Source organism: Carcharodon carcharias, chromosome 12 (assembly GCF_017639515.1).
Source record: "Carcharodon carcharias isolate sCarCar2 chromosome 12, sCarCar2.pri, whole genome shotgun sequence".
Lineage (NCBI taxonomy): Eukaryota > Metazoa > Chordata > Chondrichthyes > Lamniformes > Lamnidae > Carcharodon > Carcharodon carcharias.
This window is the reverse complement of record NC_054478.1, coordinates 65,909,080-65,930,639: the sequence shown is the minus strand read 5'-3', so window position 1 is coordinate 65,930,639 and position 21,560 is coordinate 65,909,080. Positions and strand designations below refer to the sequence as shown.

General features: G+C 40.6%; 1 protein-coding gene across 8 annotated transcripts in view; it reads right to left on the bottom strand.

Moving 5' to 3' along the window:
- Positions 1-21,560, bottom strand: part of baz2ba (bromodomain adjacent to zinc finger domain, 2Ba) — a 313,230-nt gene that overhangs the window by 247,097 nt on the left and 44,573 nt on the right. For 6 of the 8 annotated variants that reach the window (XM_041200669.1, XM_041200670.1, XM_041200661.1 and 3 more), the window contains exon 2: positions 6,241-6,355. The exons of 1 other annotated variant lie outside the window; for it this stretch is intronic. The gene's annotated coding sequence lies outside the window, so the exon portion shown is untranslated. Of the gene's footprint in view, positions 1-411; positions 473-6,240; positions 6,356-21,560 lie in introns of those variants that run through there. One more of the 8 variants, XM_041200664.1, reaches the window with a different exon arrangement.

The following is a 21,560-nucleotide window of genomic DNA, read 5'->3' as shown; positions in this document are numbered from 1 at the left end:
ATCATCCACTGGTTCCCCTTTATCCACCTTGCTTGTTACTTCCTCAAAGAACTCTAAGAAATTGATTAAACATGATTTCCATTTCCCAAAACCATGTTGACTCTGCCTGATCCCATTATGATTTGAGTATCTTACTATAGCATCCTTAATAATGGATTCTAGCAATTTCCCTTTGACAGATGTTCGGCTAACTGGCATACAGTTTCCTGCTTTCTGTTTCCCTCCTTTCTTGAATAAATTACATTAGCTATTTTCCAAACCTCTGGGACTCTTTCAGAATCTAAGGAACTTTGGAAGGTTATAACCAATTTTTTTTACTATCTTTGCAGTCCCTTCTTTTAAGGTCCTAAGATGCAGGCCATCAAGTCCTAGGAATCTGTCAGCCTTTAGTTCTGATAGTTTTCTCAGTACCTTTTCCCAGGTGATGGTCATTGTTTTAAGTTCCTCCCTTCCTTTCACTGCTTGATTTTCAAGTACCTTTGGGAAATTTTCTAGGTCTTCTGCAGTGAAAACAGACACAAAATACTTGTTCAACGCTACCGCAATTTCCTTGTTTTCCATAGAGAACAAATATTCACTCTAGTTACTCTTTTCATTTTTAAATACTTGTAGAAATTCTTATTATCTGTTTTTATATTTCTAGCTAGCTTTCTCTCATACTCTAAGTTCTCCCTCTTTTTTTGTGTAAAGTCTTTCTTTGCTGGTTCCTAAAAACTGTCCAACCTTCGGACATACCACTAACCTTCGCAGAATTGTACAGCGTTTCTTTCAATTTGATGCTATCCTTAATGTCCTTATTTAGCCATGAATGATGCATCCTTCTCAAAGAGTCTCTTTCTCATGAGGATAAATCTTTGCTGAGTTATAGAATCAGGGAATCATTATGGCACAGAAGGTAGCCATTTGGCCCATTGTTTCCGTGCAGGCCCTCCGAAGGAGCAATTCATGTACTGCCGCTCCCCCACACTGTCCACATCCTTGCACATTCCTCCTTTTCAGATTATTTAGAAAATGTAGGAAAAAGACTGCCACTGCATCTACATTACAACATCGACTACATTTCAAAGGTACTTCATTGGCTGTAAAGTGCCTTGAGATGTCCTGACTTTATGAAAGGTGTTGTATAAATCCAAGTCTTTCTTTAATACTTTCCCATACTGACCTGATGGTAAAAACTTGATGTGGTATGGATTCCACAGTCATTATATATAAAATCTAATGTTTGGTTTCTGTGAATGTTTTAATTTATATAACAAGAGCTTTTATAAATACTAATCTCTCATACATCCCAAGCCAGCACATTTGGCAAAATTAAAACAAACACACCTTGTCATCAAGGAATTTCAGCACTCGTTCCTTGACTCCTTTTTTGGCATAACCTCTATCAGCATTACCGTCCAATTTATATTAGCATCCATTCTTTGGCAGAAATCACTAATCATCTAGCCATAAATATCCAAAATCAATTTAAGCCCAGATTTTTAAAAACGCACATAGGTTTCATACGATTCCCGACATTAGACACTTTATACAATTCAAAACAAAGCCATGTTATAATATTTCAGCATTTTAAAATGGATATTTGAAATGCAAGGGGAGCTGAAACACATTCACCCTATAGGTTCAAAATAAAAGTTATGCTACATTTTTAAAAACTCACAATGTTGCATTCAGAATTAAATATCTTTCTTCACATTAATTTTTGTACATTGAGTATTTAACAGTGGGAGAGGGCAAAGGCATGAATTTTATCCTAATGGTTGCTTGGAACACTAAAATACTTGGAGAAATTGTGTGGTGTACCAAATGAAACTTAATGCTCCAGCTATCTTGGATCAGGGCTTTACTGCTTACTGAAGTCAAGTTTCTGCATGCAAGGGACAGAATTTCAGGTAGTCAATGTGCCATAGAAAGAAGGCATGTATGAAACTTTTTAACTGGTATTTTATATAGAAAGTTAGTTTACCATCTATGTGCATAAACAACTGCCAATTTAGTAGCAACACAACCACCCATGTCTGACACCAGGTGCCAAATCATGCAAAGTGTTTGTTCGATAAATTACAAATTATGAATTTAAAATCTGGAAACCAAGGTCAGGTTTCTAAATGATATTGGAATACATCTTACTCCCCTATATCATCTATACCATTCCCAAGAGAGTTTTTTTTTAGGTTGACAGATAGGTGGGGGCTAAGCGTGTTATGCGTTCTATTTGTCAAGAGTCAAATCAGAAACTTGGGACATTTTTCCACTACTTTACTCTTGCCACTGAATACAGTTCCAGAATGACGACAAAAATCTCTCCAGATAAAAGATACAAAGGAAGTGCTTTCAAGGTATATGCAGACTTTGCACAAAGTAGCAAAAATATAAACTTTTTAGACAGATCTAGCTGTTATAATCCTGAGCCTAAAATTTAGGCACTCCCCTTACTTCAATCAAGATGCTAAATTTCAAAAAGTAAGTCCAGTAAGCTCCTCTGCTGATAGCAATTTTCATAGCTGTTTAAAAATAAATCAAAAAGTAAAAGTAACATTTGTATTTACTTTACAGAGGCTGTCAAAAGATATCCAGGCTCCTGCAGTAAATGAGTCGGGAGGCACTGCTATACTCAGACTCCAAGAAATACTTAAGCAGCTCCCTTTGCATCTATGTAAATAAATCTGCCAATATTTTTGGATACTGGTTGTTCAGGTCACTTCAGTGATCTGATTTCTCACTGGTTGACCTTCTTGGGCCTTTGAGTTGCATGACATAGAAGATCCTGTAACTAGAAACTAAGTAGCAGTGTTGTGCAGACAGTCCAACAACATGAACTTAAATGATCCTAAGTACATCTACCCTTACAAAATATTACAGAGCCATTTCTTAGCTGCTCCTGCTACTACTACGAAGCACTCCATCTAGTGGTTTGAAATTGATGCAGCAAAAATCAGCCGATATCTGAACTACGGCTATGCTTGCATTTCACATCCAGGTCCCTTTGAATGAAATTCCTTTGCCCAGCTATACACTTAAACACTCCTGCAGCTTTATATTCCTTCGATGAAAATAGAAACTCCCTCAAGCATTACTATTTATACTCAGAATGAGCACACAGATTTTAATGCGCATACACATATAAGCCTGTGTATATTGCAACACCAAGCATGAAATGCATACATAATGGAAGTTTGATTTTGTCCAAAGTTCAGTTGTCCATTAGCCAACTTAAAAGTGAAAAGAATGAGAGTTATTGATTATTTGTTCAGTTTTTAGTCAATATGAAATGGTTGTCAAGCAGTTTCATCAAATATTAAAAATGATCTTAAGGACATTTACCCATGTTGAGACATGGAATTCTAAAATGATCTTAAGGACATTTACCCATGTTGAGACATGGAATTCTAAAATGATCTTAAGGACATTTACCCATGTTGAGACATGGAATTCTAACTTTGCCTGGATTGGTGGAAAGATCACATTTACAATCTGTTTTATGTTTATTCTTGGGGTGTGGGTAACAATGGCAAAGCAGTATTTATGCCCCTCTCTAACTGCCTTGAAGGCATCAATAGTCAAACAACTAATGGGGTCTAAGTCACGTGACTTAGCCAGATCAGGTCAAGACGGTAAGTTCCATTTGTAAACCAGTTGGGTTTCTAGCAAAAAAATATTGCAGTGCTTATGGTCATTTTCTGGTGCTGCCTCATACTCAGAATAACTGAATTCACTTTACAACTTTACCATGATGATATTTGAACTAGTCCAGAACCACTGGGCTTTCATACGTATAATTTTGGGTTCCTTCCCTACAGAAGGATATGGAGACGTAGTGGAAAGTTATACAAGAATGCTTTCAAGACGTAGGGCTCTGAAGCTCCAAGCGAAGACTGAGCTGAATATTACAGATGATGATTGGGTCGTAGGGAAAACATAACCTAGATCATCAACAAGCATATATGAATAATGAAGCTATAACAGGTGGAAGGAAATGTCAAATTATATAACTAGCTTGTAGCATGCCACAATATTTGAAAACGACAAGAGCCAATGCCTCATGATTTGCAATACAAGCCAGTGATTAAGAAAACTCTCAATGTTAAAACTGGAATAATCTCAGTTCAGTATAAAAATTTAGCTTTTGAACATTTCTAGATGCAAAAAAAAAAATTGAAAGCCTAAAGTTCTATTTGAACAGGTAAAACATTAAACAATATTGGCTTTAATTGAACTGAGAAATGGATTATCAAGAACAAAATATGAATGGGCCATTGCTTTAAGGGACAATGGCATAGTGGTAATGTTACAGGGCTGGTATTTCAAAGGTCCTGGTTAATGCTTTGGGAACACGATCCATGGCAGGTGGTGGAATTTAAATTGAGTTAATTAATAAATCTGAAATTAAAAGGCTAGTCTTACTGATGGTGACTATGAAACTACCAGATTGTTATACAAACCCATCTGGCTCACTAATGCCCTTTAGAGAAGGAAATCTGCGATCCTTGCCCGGTCTGGCCTTTATGTGATGCCAGGTCCACAGCTATGTGGCTGACTCTTAACTTTCCTCTGCAATGGCCTAACAAGCCACTCACCTGTCCCAATCCACAACAGAAAAATTGAAAGATAAAAACAGATCAGACAACCAGGAAATGACAACAGTACACCCTGCCCGGTCAACCCTGCATAATCCTCCTTAATGGGGACTTGTGCCAAAATTGGGAGGACAGCCTGACATAGTCATACTAACCAAATCATACCTTACAGCCAATGTTCCAAACTCCTCCATCACCATCTCTGGGTCCAGATGAGGGAACCAACAAGAAAAAACCTACCTCACCAATCTTCCTGTTGCAGACAAATATTTGCCCAAAACAGTATTGTTAGGAGTGACCACCACACAATCCATCTTCACACTGAGGATATTTTGGCACTATTGCCATGCTAAATGGGATAGATTCAGAACAGATATAGCAGCTCAAAACAGCACCATCTGCAATAGCAGTAGAGTCATTTTCCACCACAATCTGTAGTCTCATGGCCCACCATATGCATCACTCTAGCAGCTCATGTGAAAAGGGGGCAGCACTCCCTGGTGCTAAGGAAACTGAAACTGAGATTGGAACCAAAACTTCTGGTTGAAACTATATAAAATGAGACAGGGTCATCAGAGCTCTGTAGCTCATGAGTCTAGTGATGCAGTACAGGCAAGCTGATAGAGACTGGATCAGAAGCCCCAACAAAAATAGGTCAATGAGTAAAGGGGAGTAACTCTCCATAGGTTGGAGTCATGCCTGCATTGAAGAAAGATGGTTGTGGCTGTTGGTAGCCCCAAGACATCACTTCAGGAGTGCCTCAGGGTCGTGTTCTAGGCCCATCTTCAACTGCTTCATCAATGTTTTTCCCTTCATCATGTCAGAAGTGGGGATGTTTGCTGATGATTGCACAGTATTAAGCACCACTGGCAATTCTTCAAATGCTGGAGCAGTCCCTGTCTACGTGCAGCAAGACCTGAACAACATTCAGGCTTGAGCTGATAAGTCAAAAATAATATTCGTGCCACTCAATTCGTGCCAGCAAAGACCATCTCCAACAATAGAGAATCTAGCCATTTTCCCTTGGCATTCAATGACATTACCACAATTGAATTCCCTATCATCAACATTCTCGGAGTTAACACTGGCCAGAAACTCTGAACTGGGCTAGCAAGTAACTCACTTCCTGACTCCCTAAAGCCTGTTCACTATCTACAACGCACAAATCAGGAATGTGATGCACTTGCCTGGATGACTGCAGCTCAATACCATCTAGGACAAAGCAGCCTGCTTGATCAGCACCCCATCCACCACCTTAAACATTGACTCCTTCCACCTCTGGCACACCATGGTAGCAGCGTGCACCATATACAAAATGCACAGCATAAACTAGCCACCCTTACTTTGACAGCACCTTCCAAACCCACATTCTCTATCACCTAGAAGAACAAGAGCAGTTGACATATGGGAACACCATGACCATCAAGTTCCCCTCCAAGCAACACACCATCCTGACATGGAATTATAATCACCGTTCCTTCACTGTCACTGGGTCAAAAATTTGGAACTGCCTTCCAAAAAGTACTGTGGGTGTACCTATACCGGATGGACTGCAGCGGTTCAAGCCTTCTTCTCAACGACAATTAGAGATAGGCAACAAATGTTGGTATTGCCAACGACATTCACATCCCATCAAAGAATAAAAAATAATTCAGAAACTTACCACTTTTCAAGCGGAAAAGTCTCAGTGTAGCTTAAAACACATCATGCCAATCACAATTGAATTGTCAGTTCTCATTTGGACTGCAGGACGGTCACCTTAAAGGTGGCAGTTTCACCTAGAAGAAATCCAAATATAATTAACAACTGATGTTTATTTTTAAGCAATTAGTTAAAAAAATCAAACATTGCCTGCTTCCCAGGCGAAGGACCTCAGGATGTTTCATTGCCTTAAAATCACTACTTACATCACCTTCATGTAACTTGACATAAGGTGACCTATTCACCTAGGATAAAGCAATACATATACACTTACATTTACAACAGAATGATTCACTATAACTAAACTTGTTTGCTAAAATTACAAAAAAAACTTAAATAAGCACATTCAACTAATTGTCTCACAATCCAAAATAAAGAAAGATAGCTGCACTTTTATGTTTCAGAATGACTAATAGAAACTTCATCTAACACTACACAATAGCATTTCATGAAGTTCAGTCTGTAACATCATAAATTGGGAATGTTACTCAATCTATTGTCTTCATTTTTGTCATCACTGAAGCACGGTTGGATGTCATAATGCAGAATGGGAATTCTATAAAACCTTTACTCCCCAGATAGAAGCATTTCAGAAGCAGAGTTGTGAAAGGTGCCAGCGGTGCTAAAAAAACTACAGTGGCCTTTATAAACGCTTAACAATATATATAGGTAACTTTCTGTATAATTACTCAACTAGGAATTCAGGCAATAATGCTTTGGAGACACAAGTTCAAATCCCACCACAGCAACTGAGGAATTTGAATTCAGATAATTAAATAAAGAAAGCTGGTATACAGAAAAGGCTAACCTCAGTAATGGTGACCATGAAACGCCAAGATTGGCATGAAAACCCACCTAGTTCACTAATATCCTTTAGGGAAAGAAACTTAACATCCTGACTTACTTGTGTCCAGACACACAGCAATGTGTTTGACTCCCTATTGCCCTGTGAAACAGCTTAGCAAGTCACTCAGTTACATAAAATTGTTACAAAAAAGTCAAGTAAAGAATAACGATGGTTTACACGCTGCAGCAAACTGGACACCAGATACATTACTATAGTGGCTCAGTAGTACTGATCTCTACTGATCAAATCCAAGAAACATATCGGCCAAAATGGGCCTGAGGCTGCTTGCAAGAGAACCAACACAAGGGAAAAACCTACTTCACCTTGTCCTCACTAACCTGTCACAAATGAATCTTTCCATGACAAGATTAGTAGGGGTGATCACCACAGGCTTTGTGGATATGAATTCCAGTATTTGGACTAGGACATCCTCCATCATGTTGTGCAACCATGCTAAGTGGGATAGATTCAGAAGAGATTTAGCAACTCAAAACTGAGCATCCATAAAGTGCTGTGTGGCATCAGGGGTAGAACTTTATTCCAGCATAATCTATAGCCTCATGGCCCTGCGTTTCATTCTACATCACCATCAAGCAAAGGGATCAACCCTGATTCAATGTTGTAAAGCATGCCAGGAGCAGCACCAGGGATACCTAAGAATGAGATGCCAACCTAGTGAAGCTACTTTCACACTACAACAGCCAAAGCAGCATGCAATAGACAGAGCCAAGTGATCTCACAACCAACAGATCATATCAAATAATAAAAACAAAAAAACTGCGGATGCTGGAAATCCAAAACAAAAACAGAATTACCTGGAAAAACTCAGCAGGTCTGGCAGCATCGGCGGAGAAGAGTTGACGTTTCGAGTCCTCATGTTCTGTTGAAGGGTCATGAGGACTCGAAACGTCAACTCTTTTCTTCTCCGCCGATGCTGCCAGACCTGCTGAGTTTTTCCAGATCATATCAAAGGCAGTTGTGCATGGTGATGGTCAATTGTATAACTAACGAGAGCAGGAAACTCCATGAACACTTTCTCCTCAGGTTCCCAGCATCACAGATCCAGTCTTCAGCCAATTTGATTCACATCATGTGATATCAAGAACACTGCCTCCTGATAACAGAATATAACCGTGCAAGATGGCCACCAATACCTATTTGCATATGCACACTGGTCTGCGCATGCACAAAAACATTATGACATAATTTTGCTGCACCCAGCCTGCCAAAATGCTACACGTGTAAAAATAAACAGATAAATCGAAGGCCATGCCCAAAGTGAAAGCAGCAAAGGCTAAGAAAGCTGCATCAGGAAAGAAGTGAAACAACCCAAACCCAAAGGCTCTTTTCAGAGCCACCCAGGTCTCTCAGGAAAGAGCTGATCCCCGTCCCGGAGATGGGAGCAGATTTCAGGTTTTATTTCCAGTAAATCCAGAGTTCACGGTTACTCGGTACTTGCGCTACACATGGCCCCTCCCCCACTCCCTGCAATAAAACAGAGGGACGTCCATGTCTCTCGGAGCCAGGGATGTGTCCGGGTGCAGTCAAAGTTTGTTAGTTTCCTTTTTAAGAATCATGGTAACACATTGTACACTCTAATTCAGCTTGAAGAGGTGTTAGTAAAATCATCAATGTATCTGGGAGAAGAGTTATGTGGGTATGGGATAGAAGCTGCGACTGAAATGATAGCAGACAGCTGGAGAAGGGGAACTGCGCAAGAGCAGTGATGGCAACAAACTCCGCCTACCAAGAAACGACTGAGTGCAATGGGTACTGCAAAGGATATGGGCCTGGCAACATCCCAGCCGTATTGCTGACGACATGCTCCAGTACTAGCCACATCCTTAGCCAAGCTCTTCCAGTACAGCTACAACACTGGCATCCACCAAACAAAGAGTAAACCTGCTCAGATATATACTGTCCACAAAAAGGAGGATAAATCCAATCTAGCCAAGTACCACCCCATCAGACTACTCTCAATCATCAGCATAGTGCTAGCAGTGCTATCAAGCAGTATATTTACTCTCCAGTAAACTGCTCACCCATGCTCTGTTTGGGCTCTGTCAGCATCACTAAGCTCCTGACTTCATTACAATCTTGCTCCAGAGGTGAGGTAACAGTAACTGCCCTTGACATCAAGGCAGCATTTGACCAAGTATGATGTTAAGCAGTCCAAGTAAACAAAAGAAGTCAATGGGAATTAGGGGGAAAAATCTCTACTATTGCAAAGGAAGATGGTTGCGGTTATTGAAGGTCAAATCCATTGAACCCCTGGGCATTCCTGCAGGAGTTCCTCAGGGCAGTGCCCTAGGCCCAACCATCTTCAGCTGTTTCATAAGCAACCTTTGCATCGGTCTTCACTACAGAGGATACAAGTAACATCCCGGAAATAGCTGTGTATCAGGAAATGGAAGGGAGGGAGGAACTCAGGAAAATTAAAAGCACCAGAGAAGTCGTAGTCGTATTGAGCAAGCTATTGGAGCTGCAAGCTGACAAATCCCTGGGTCCTGATGGACTTCATTCTAGGGTCTTGAAAGAAGTGGCTTGTGAGATAGTTGATGCATTGGTTTAAATTTTCCAAAATTCGCTGGATTCAGGGAAGGTTCAATTAGATTGGAAATTACACATGTAACGCTTTTATTCAAAAAGATGGGGACACAGAAAGCAGGAAACTACAGGTCAGTTAGCTTAACGTCTGTCATAGGGAAAATGTTAGAAGTTATTATTAAAGATGTTATAGCAGAGCACTTAAAAAATATTCAAGGCAATCAGGCAGAGTCAACATGGTTTTGTGAAAGGGAAATCATGTTAAACCAATTTATTGGAGTTCTTTGAAGGAGTCACATGTGATGTATATAAAGGGGAACCAGTGGATGTATTGTACTTAGATTTCCAGAAGGCATTTGATAAGGTGACACATCAAAGGTTATTACAGAAAATAAAAGCTCGGGTGTAGGGGGTAATATATTAGTATGGGTAGAAGATTGGATAGCTAACAGGAAACAGAGGGTAGCCATAAATGGGTCTTCTTCTGTTTGGCAGGGTATAACAAATGGTGCACCACAGAAATCAGTGATGGGATCTCAACTTTTTACAATTATATTATATATATGACTTGGATGAAGGGACCAAAAGGTATGGTTGCTAAATTTGCTGATGACAAGGATAGGTAGGAAAGTAAGTTGTCAAGAGTGTGCAAGGAAGCTACAAAATGACATAGGTAGGTTAGGGGAGTGGGCAAATATCTGGCAAATGGAGTATAATGTGGGCAAATGTGAAATTGTCCATTTTGGCAGGAAGAATAAAAACAAAGCATATTATCTAAATGGTGAGAGATTGCAGAGCTCAGATTCAGAGGGATCTGGGTGTCCTCTTGCATGAATCACAAAAGGCTAGTATGCAGATACAACAATTAGAAAAGCTAATAGAATGTCATCTTTTATTGGGAGGGGAATTGATTACAAAAGTAGGGAGATTATGCTTCAGTTATAAAAGACCACTGGTGAGACCACATCTAGAGTACTGTGTACAGTACTGGTCTCCTTATTTAAGGAAGGATATAGATATGTTAGCAGTTCAGAGGTGGATTAGAGACTAATACCAGGAATGAGCAGGTTGTCTTATTAGCAAAGATTAGGCTTCTATCCATTGGAGTTTAGAAGAGCAAGAGGCAATGTGATTAAAACCTTTAAGACCCTGAAGGGTCTTGACAGAGTGGACGTGGAGAGGGCATTTCCTCTTGTGGGAGAATCTAGAACTAATGGTCACGGTTTAAAAATAAGGGGTTACTCATTTAAAATTGAGATAAAAAATTTCTCCTCATCTCTGACAGTCATGAGTCTTTGGAACTCTTCCTTAAAAGGCAGTGGAAGCAGAGTCTGAATATTTTTTAAGGCAGAGCTAGATAGATTCTTGACAAATAAGGGAGTGAAAGGTTCTTGGGAGTAGGCAGGTATATGGAATGGGGGTTACCATTAGATCAGCTATGATCTTACTGAATGGCAGAGAAGGCTCGAGGCCTTCTCCTGCTCCTAATTCGTATGCTCGTATGTAAGCTCTCCTTCATCACAAGGTCAGACATTAGCAGTCACTGATGATTGCAGTGTTCAGTTCAAATCGCACCTCTTCAGAAAAATGAATCACTTCGTGCCCACATGCTGCAAGAGATGGACAGCAATCAGGCTTGAACTGATAAGGGGAAGTAACATTTGCACCATACAAATGCCAGGCAATTACCATCTCCAAAAAGGCAGAATCTAAACACCGCCCCTTGATGTTCAATGGCATTACCATTGCTGAATCCCCCACTAACATTATTCTGGGGGTTACCATTGATCAGAACTGAACTGGGCCAGCCACATAAATACTGTAGCTACAACAGCAGATCAGAGGCTAGGAATTCTATGATGAGTAACTCACCTCCTGATTTCCCAAAGTCTGTCCACTATCTATTGGGCACACAAGCCAGGAGTGTGAAGGAATACTCCTCACGTGCCTGGATGAGTGCAGTTCCAACAACACTCGATGTTTGACACAATCCAAGCCAAGGCAGCCTGCGTTACTGGCATCCTATCCATCACTTTCATCATTCACTCCCTCCACCACGAACCAGCTCTCAGTGGCTTCAGCGCATACCATCTAAAAGATGCACTATAGCAACTCACCAAGGTTCCTTTAACAGCATCTTCCAAAACCGCAACCACCAAGGAACAAGAAGGAATCAGGTGCATAGAAACACTATTACCTGCAAGTTCCCCTCCAAGTCACATACCAGCCTGACTGGAAATATATCATTCCTTCGTTATTGCAGAGTCAAAATTCTGGAATGCCCTGCCTAATACAGACTGCAGCAATTAAAAAAGGCAGTTTGCCACCTCCTTCTCAAAATCACCTGGAGGTATGCAGTAAAGTCACCAAAAATAGCTTCAGCTCTTGTGGCTACAAGAGGTCAGAAGCTGGATATTGTGTCGAGTAACTCACCTCCTGACTCTCCAAAGCCTATCCACCATCTACAAGGTACAAGTTAGGAGTGTGATGGGATACTCGCCACTTGCCTGGATGAGCATGGCTCCAACACCACTCAACACCATCCAGGACAAAGCAGTCCACTTCATCAGCACTCAACCACAAACCTAAACATTCATTCCCTCCACCACTGACACACAGCGGCAGCAGTATGTACTATCTACAAAATGCACTGCAGCAACTGACCTAGACTCCTTCGACAGCACCTTCCAAACCTTCGACCTCTAACACCTAAAAGTAGAAGGGCAACAGATGCACTGGAACACCACCACCTGTAGGTTCCCCTCCAAGCCACACGCCATCCTGACTTGAAATTAGATCGACATTCTTTCACTGTCATGGGATCAAAATCCTGGAGCTCCCTTCCCAGCAGCTCTAACAGTGTACCTACACCACATGGACCATAGCAGTTCAAGTAGGGGCTCACCAGCACCTTCCCAAGGGCAATTAGGGATGGGCAATAAATGCAACTCCAGCTGTTGTGTCAAGACCAGCATGGGCACCAGACTCCTTAAACATCTTCATAGGAGTATGGCAAGGCAGCATATTCTCCCCATTTCTTTTCTTCTTAGTTACTAGTTTCATCACAAAGACGACGATGGTGGGTGCAGGCTTTTGCATTCCATGGCAACACGACTGGTTGACGTACCTGGATTTCACAGATGACATCGCCTTGCTAGCCCAAGAACTGTGTGCACACCAATCCCAAGAGTAGCAACACCAAGGTTAGTCTACCCATCAGCTGCAACGAAACCAAGTCAACAACAACTGGACAGCAACAAGGTTCTCCTATCACCATTGGGCAACAGAACACAGAAGATGTTAACCACTTCCCCTACCAAGGAAGCAACATTTCCAGGGAGGGTGATGTAGCGATCAATGTCCAACACAAGTATCGAAAAAGCAGCATTGGTCCACATGGTGTGGGCAGCCAACGCCATCAACACAGCCATGAAGTTGCGACGTTATAGGTCCATAGAACACCAAACTCAATCTATGCCAGTGAGACATGAAAGAGAACAGCAAAGGTGTCATTTAAGTTGGACATCTTTCACCAGCACTGCCTACTTAAGGTCCTGGGCAGCACATGAAGAGACAGCATCACTAATGACGAAGTGCTACAGAGGACTGGGCAGAGGCACCTGCGGGACATTGTAGCAGAGAGATGACAGGACACGTATTTCACCTCCTGGACGTACTGCCACAGTGGCAGCAGAATGGACACCGGCAGATGGGAGACGACGACAGGGCCAGCCAAAGAAGACCTGGAGAGGTACATTTGAGGAGGGTGAGCGGAACACCGCCTCAGCTAGAATGAAAGAAATTGCAATGGACTGGGGCTGGTGGCGGAATCTTGCTGCCCATAGTTCCTCCAGTCCTGTGCAAGACAAAGTCCAATTAAGTCTAAAACAGCAACGCCCAGATCCCACGACCAAATAAATAAAAAAATTTTTTTTTTTTTTTAAATTGGCCAGAAGTGAGGCATTGTGTAAAAGCGTTTTGCAAGATGTATTTTGGTTGTGTAAGTTCATGAATGCAAAACTTACCTTTTGCTTTAGTTTGGTTTATTAGTTGCCTATTAATAAATGTTTGATCTAGGTTGATGTGAGTTTTTTTGTTACAGTAAAAATCCTAACAAAGTAAATTTTCTTCACCAGTTTGTTTCCATTATTCGTTTGGGAAATTCAATTCTTTTTAAAAGTTATGGTCTCTACAGGGAAGATAATTTATTAACAACTTAGATGGTGGAAAAAAAAGGCACACAACCAAGTTTGGTAATAATTAATTAATAATCTTGTTGTGCAGGGTCCTTTAAAGAACAGTGACCATAACATGATAGAATTCTTTAGGATGGAAAATGAAGTAGTCTGATCTGAAATTAGGATCCTAAGTCTTAACAAAGGAAACTACAAAGGTATGAAGTAAGAGCTGGCTAAGATAGATTGGGGAACTTCATTAAAAGGCATTTTGGTGAATAGATAGTGGCTAATATTTAAACAACGAATGTTGCATTGCAACAGTTATACATTCTTTTCTGGCACAAAAACAACAGGAAAAGTTGCCCAACCGTGGTTAACAAAAGAAATTAAGGATAGCATTAGATCCAAAGAGGAGTCATATAAAGTTGTCAGCAAAAGTAGCAAACCTGAGGATTGGGAGCAGTTTAGAATTCAGCAAAGGGGGACCAAGAGATTGATTAAGAGGGGAAAAATAGATTATGAGAGTAAGCTTGCAAGGGAAATAAAAGCAGACTGTAAAAGCTTCAATAAGTACATAAAAAGAAAAAGATTAGTGAAGGCAAATGTACGCCCCTTCTATCTGAAACAGGGGAATTTATAATAGAGAACAAAGAAATGGCAGGATAATTAAACAACTACTTTAGTTCTATCTTCATATAGGAAGGCACAAATAATTTCCCAGAAATACTAGGGACCAAGGGTCAACTGAAGATGAGGAATTGAAGGAAGTTAGTATTACTAAAACAATAATGCTGGAGAAATTAATGGAACTGAAAGTCGATAAATCCCCAGGGCCCAATAAGCTACATCCCAGGGTACTAATGGTGGTGACCATGGAAATAGTGGATGCATTGGTTGTCATCTTCCAAAATTCTGTAGGTTTTGGAACAATCCTGGTAGATTGGAAGGTGGTAAATGTAACGCCAATATTTAAAAAAAGGAGAGAGGAAGAAAACAGGGAATTACAGACTGGTTAGCCTAACATCAGCAGTAGGGAAAATGCTAGAGTCTCTTATAAAAGGATGTGATAACAGGACACTCAGAAAATATCAACAGGATTAGACAGGGTCAAAATGGATTTACGAAAGATAAATCATGTTTGACAAACCTACTGAAGTTTTTTTTTTGAGGACGTAACTAGCACGATAGATAAGAAAGAACCAGTGGTGTATTTAGATTTTCAGAAAACCTTTGGTAAAGTCCGACATAAGAGGTTAGTGTGCAAAATTAAAGCACATGGGATTGGGGGTAATATATTGGCATGGATTGAGAATTGGTTAGCAGACAGGAAACAGAGAGTAGGAATAAATGGGTCTTTTTCGGAGTGGCAGGTGGTGACTAGTGGGGTACCGCAGGGATCAGTGCTGGGGCCCCAGCTATTCACAATATATATCAATGATTTGACGAAGGAACCAAGTGTAATATTTCCAAGTTTGCTGACAACACAAAACTTGATGGGAATGTGAGCGATGAGATTAAGAGGTTTCAAGGCAATTTAGACAGGTTGAGTGAGTGGCAAATACATGGCAGATGCAGTATTATGTGGATAAGTGTGAAGTTATCCACTTTGGTTAGAAAAACAGAATGGCAGAGTATTATTTAAATGGTGATAGATTCGGAAAAGTTGATGTACAAAGGGACCTAGGTGTCCTTATACACCAATCACTGAAAGCAAGCATACAGGTACAGCAAGCAGTTAAGGTGGCAAATGCTATGTTGGCCTTTATTGCAAGAGGACTTGAGCACAGGAGCAAGGGTGTACAGGGCCTTGGTGAGACCACACCTGGAGTATTGTGTGCAGTTTTAGCCTCCTTACCTAAGAAAGGATACACTTTCCATTGAGGAAGTGCAGCAAAGGTTCACCAGACTGATTCCTGGGTTGGCAGGATGGTTTTGTGAGGAGAGATTGGACCAACTAGGCATGTATTCACTGGAGTTTAGAAGAATGAGAGGAGATCTCATTGAAATGTAAAATTCTGACACAGCTGGACAGACTGGATGCAGGGATGATATTTCCTCTGTCTCGGGGGGTCTAAAACATGGGGTGTTAGGAAAGAGAGATAGTTTAATAAGTTATATTTGTATTTGTGGGTGTTAGGAATAAGTTTGAGCTTTAATGTTTAAGCTTGATTTGTATTTCTGTATTGTGTGTTAAGAAAGGTTGAGTTTTAGTTTCATTTTTAAAAGGGTGATTACATTTCTAATAAAGAGTTTACGACTTAAGTTAAGTAGACAAAGAGGAAGAATTGGGCTATTGCCTAGCAACAGGGGTCCAGAGGCAGGTCCCTCCCACAGGCATACAGAATAACTAAAGAAACAGCAATTTTAAGTTTCAGTTTGAAATCAAGACCCCAGAGAAACTGGACTCTGGGAAAGGAAGCTGCAGATTTCCCAAAAGAACCAAAAAGGTCCCAAGACCAAGGGAGTGAGACAGAAACAGGGCAACTCTCAAGAAGACCTTCTAACCAAAGGAAGAACAGGAACCTGGAAAAGGTCCCGTTAAGTGAAATTAAAAGTGAGGGACAGAGAGAAAGGCTCCAAGCTTCAGGTTTAAAGAGACAAAAACTGCAGAAAGCAGATTTAAAGCGGGAACAACTTGCAAGAGGCAAGAAGGTCCAAAGGGACAACTGTAGGTCTGTAACTCTTTGCTATGGGCATGTAAAGCAGTGGTACTGTGCATGGTTAAGTCAGAGAGAGTACGTGGGAGACAGCTTGAATACATGTGGTGACCCAGGGAAGAGGAACATCAGAAGGAGAGTGCGAAACCCTGGAGGTGAACCCTTGCAGAATATGTCTGAAAGAAAGCATCTGAGAGAAGTTTCCAAGGCAAGTTCTTGGAAAGTGGAGGTTGGAAACCCTCGTGTGAAAGATGGAGTGCAGTGAGTGCAATTGGCTCAGTGTGACAAGCGTCTGGGAGGGGGAAGTTGAGGAGAGATCCATACATCTGGTTGAGGTGGCCTCTGTCACTTGGTTTCAGAGTGTGCTGTGTCTGACCACAGGATGCCTATTGGTTTACATGGACTGTGTATTTACTGTGAACATTAAAGTATATTATAGCTTTCGTAACTTGTGTCATCCTTACAAATCTGTACGTATCTGAAAAGATGTAGCTATGGGTGAAGGAGTTTTGTAATATGGTTCATCCTTTCTTGTTGAAAAAATGTTTTATTCTTTTGTTAGAAGTTCATCTGATAACTCCTGTGACTCTGTTCAGTAGCTACTCTCCACATATCCAAACAAACAAATGAAAGATAGAATCTATCAAGCTGGCTTCCACTCTGGGATCAGGCTTTTCCGGGGGTAACCTCAGCTGGGGGTCAAAACAGGGGTCACAGTCTCAGGATACGGGATAGACCAATTAGGACTGAGATGAGAAGAAACTTCTTCACTTAGAGGGTGGTGAACCTATGGAATTCTCTACCACAGAAGGCTGTGGAGGCCAAGTCACAGAATACAATTAAGGAGGAAATAGATAGATTTCAGGACTCTAAATGTGTCAAGGGGTATGGGGAGAGTGCGGGAGTACAGCGTTGAGGTAGAGGATCAGCCATGATCATATTGAAAGGTAGAGCAGACTCAAAGAACTGAATGACCTACTCCTATTTTCTCTGTGCTATCAGAAACAGAAACAAAGACAGGCAGGATTATAAGGAGTGTAGATCGAAGCATAAAACTACAGAGATATTAATAGGTTAAGTGTATGGACAAAATTGTGGCTTATTGGCTTTGATATAGGCAAATATGAGATCTTCCACTTTGGGCCTTAAAGGGATAATATTTTGTAAATGCTGAGAAGCTAGGAACAGTGGAGGTCCAAAGGGACTTCGGGTTCCAAGTACATAGACCATTAAAATGTCATGAATAGGTATAGAAAGTAATCAAAAGGCTAATGGAATGATCTTTATATCTAGAGCACTAGAATGCAAGGGATTAAAAGTCATACTTCAGCTATCAAAGCCCTGACTAGAGAACACTTGGAGTACTGAGAGAAGTCTGGCACCACACCTTAGGAAGGATATATTGGCTTTGGAAGGAGTGCAGCGCAGATTTACGAGAATGATATAGGCTCAAGGATTAGATTACAAATAGAGATTACACAAACCAAGGTTATATTCCCTGGAGTTTAGAATATTAAGGGGTGACTTGATCAAAGTTTTCAAGATACTAAAGGGAGCAGAAAGGGCAGATAGAGAGAAACCGTTTTCACTGATTAGGGAGTTTAGGGTTAATCTAAAAATTAGAGAAGTGAAATTAGGAAACACTTCTACACACAGTGGGTGGTTGAAAGTTTGGAACTCTCTTCCGCAAAAAGCAATTGATGCTAGATGAATTGTTAATTTTAAATCTGAGGCTGATATATTTTTGTTAACCAAAAATACGAAGGGATATTGAGCAAAGGCAGGTGTACAGGGTTAGGTCATGGATCAGCTTCTCATGGGAACAAGTGTAGCCCTGCCAGTGCAGTCCACGTATGTAGAAAATAAAAATGTGCATCACCTTCTCAAGGGCAATTAGGGGTGGGCAATAAATGCTGGCCTTGCCAGCGACACCCACATCCCATAAATGAATTTTTAAAAACATGAAACAGCGGAAACTCAAATTACTGACATTGAACATCTTTTCTGCAGCAAGCTTTCCTTTCTCCTGTGCCAATGAGATTTATCCCAAAATTTATAAAACTTCACAAATAATATCTGCCATGTTGTTCAACAAACTACTATTTGTTGCTCGAAGTCATTAACCCCCTTCTTGCTCTGTGTCTGTTGCTTTTAGGAGTTCTTCCATTTCTTCTGCTCTAAATTGATCCACCTGGCCTATCTAAACTTCAAATTTAACTTTGTGTTTTGACTCTTTGAAAAATAAGCCAGTTCAAGGACACAGCAAATTGACATAGGCATGGCAGCAATAGGATATAGATTCACTACTCTGTGATAAAGATATATTTTCAGATCACTGGTCAGAAAGTTAGTAATTTGAGGGCAAGGCAGTTCCCATTAGAATGAAAATTGCACAATCAGTCCATTAACTCATGCCACCCTTGAAAGTGTAGCAACCAGCTACAAAACTCCAGGAGTTGAGAACAGTTGTATGTTGCGCCCCTGAACAACTGCACATGATACAAGAAGCCAAGAGAGTCAATTATACCACAGAAATCAGGCTATATTGTGCTGCATTGATAATGAACATTTAAAGGGCTGGTATGAGCAATTTTTGAGTGTGGGCCATTAACCCTTTAAGAAGGTACCATTCTAACTGTTCAGACCAAAGACAGCATGAACAAATGGAAGTTACAGAAAAATTTTTCCTGCTTGTCAAAAACAGAGCAGGAATAGTTTGATCCAGGTACACAATATGCCAATTAAACACGATTGTTTACAAGACAACTCAATGGTGCGCTAGGTTGCACACTCATCTTCCAACTCTGCAACCCAGTTTCAAATAAAGTTTAGACTATCAGAATAAAATCTGTTTGCACATTGACTCCAGAGACTTGAGCATAAAAATCTAGGTTGATACTTCAGTGTGGTACGGAGAGAGTGCTGCATTGTCTTTCGGATGAGACGTTCATCCACTTGTCTGCTTGCTCAGGTTGAGATAAAAGATCTCAAGGCACTATTTCAAAGAAGAGCAAAGCAGTTATCCCTGGAGTCCTGGCCATTAGTTATCCCTCAAACAACACCGCTAAAGCAGATTAACTGGTCATTATCACATTACTGCTTAAGGGAGCAGCCGTTCTCAAATTGGCTGCCACATTTCCAACATTACAACAGTGGCCACACTTCAAAAGTACTTCATTTGCTATAAAACACTGACATCCTGAGGTCAAGATAGACACGGTATAAATGCAAGTCTTTCTTTATTGAAGTCACTGAAAGGAAGTAGGGGAAAAAATGTACACTGGCGTAGCATCAGTTGCTTTTCTGAAATTGGAGCTATGGTATGATTTGGGGGACAGAGTGGAGGAAGCTTTATTCTGCATCTTGGGAGTGCTTTATATAACTTTGGAGTTCTTGATGCTGACAGTGGTTGCTTGAACTGGGAAGCATTCTGTTCTCCATCATTAATATCCTCACCTCAACGAATATAAAAATTTGGGAGAAAATATTTGTTTAAAATTAAAATCTGTTGCTGTTTTATTGAACTTCTGAACTTAGGATTTTCCGAATTTAGAATTTTCCTTTGGCTGTCATTGGAAGAACTCCTCCAGAAGCAAATCAAATTTACTCAGTATCTGAGCCAGAATGTTCCCAGGTTCACTCACTGCTGGGATAACTGAGGTATTCCAAGGTTGCAGTAAGGGCACTGAAAATAGCTTCAGCTCTTGTGGCTACAAGAATAGGTCACAGGCTGGAAATTCTGTGGCAACTAACTCACTACCTGATTCCCCAAAGCCTGTCCACCATCTACAAGGCAAAAGTCAGGAATGTGACAGAATACTCTCAGTTTGCCGGGATGAATGCAGTTCCAACTACAGTCAAAACACCGGACACCATCCACAACAAAGCAGCCCACTTGATCGGCACCCTATCCACCATCTTAAACGTTCACTCCCTCCACCACCCGCAGACAGTGGCAGTAGTCAGTATCATCTACAAAATGCACAGCAGCATTTCACCAAGGTTCTTTCAACAGCACCTTACAAACCTACAAACTCTACCATTTGGAAGGACAACAGACACAAAGAAACAACACCATCACCTACAAGTTCCTCTCCAAGTCACACACCATCATCACTTGGAACCATATTATTGTTCCTTCACTGTCACTGGGTCAAGCTCCTGGAACTCCCTACATAACAGTGTTATGGCCGTACTTATACTGCATGGACTGCAGCAATTCAAGGCAACGGCTCAGTCCTATCTTTTCTAGGACACTTAGGGATGGGCAACAAACGTTGGCCTTTCCAATAATATGCACATTTCAAGAACAAATTCAAAATAAAATTAAATGAGAATGTCAAAACAGCAAGATGGTTGATAGCAGCTGGTAAAAAGTCAACTCTCTGGAGGTTGGAGTAGAGTAAAAAAAATTTGCTCCACATTTAACATGCTATATCATGATGGCTATAACTCACCTTGGAATGTTAATTCTCAGATTGAACGAAAGTAGCTAAAAGCACATTGATGCAAGCATGTCTGCAATATCCAGGTCTTTGATGAGCTCAAAATTCTACTAATACATTGAAAGGAGATGCATTATTGAAAGGCATCTATTCTGTTAAGAATACCTGAAACATTCAGTAAATAGCCCGTTTATCCTTAATTATTCTGTAATCTGCATATTGCTGAGCTTTAACCAAACTACAGAATTTTGTACCATTATTTTCAACACACCAAAATACAGCTAATATTGCCTTTGCTATTATCTCATTTACCCCAGAAAAAAAAGGAAGCATGGCGTTTATTAAGTTAAATTCTAGTTTAAGAGTCATATAAACACAGAGTGGTTGAGGTGAATAGAATAGATCACTTAAGGGGAAAGTAGATACATATATGAGGGAGAAGAGAAGAGAATAGAGGTTATGGTGGTAAGAGTTAGATGAGGAATGACAAAGGAAGACTTGAGCAGAGCATGGACTGGTTGAGGCAAATGACCTGTTCCTGTGCTGTATATTCCAATTATATAAACTGACTTAAATCAAACAAAAATTTTACTTTTACTTACTAGAAA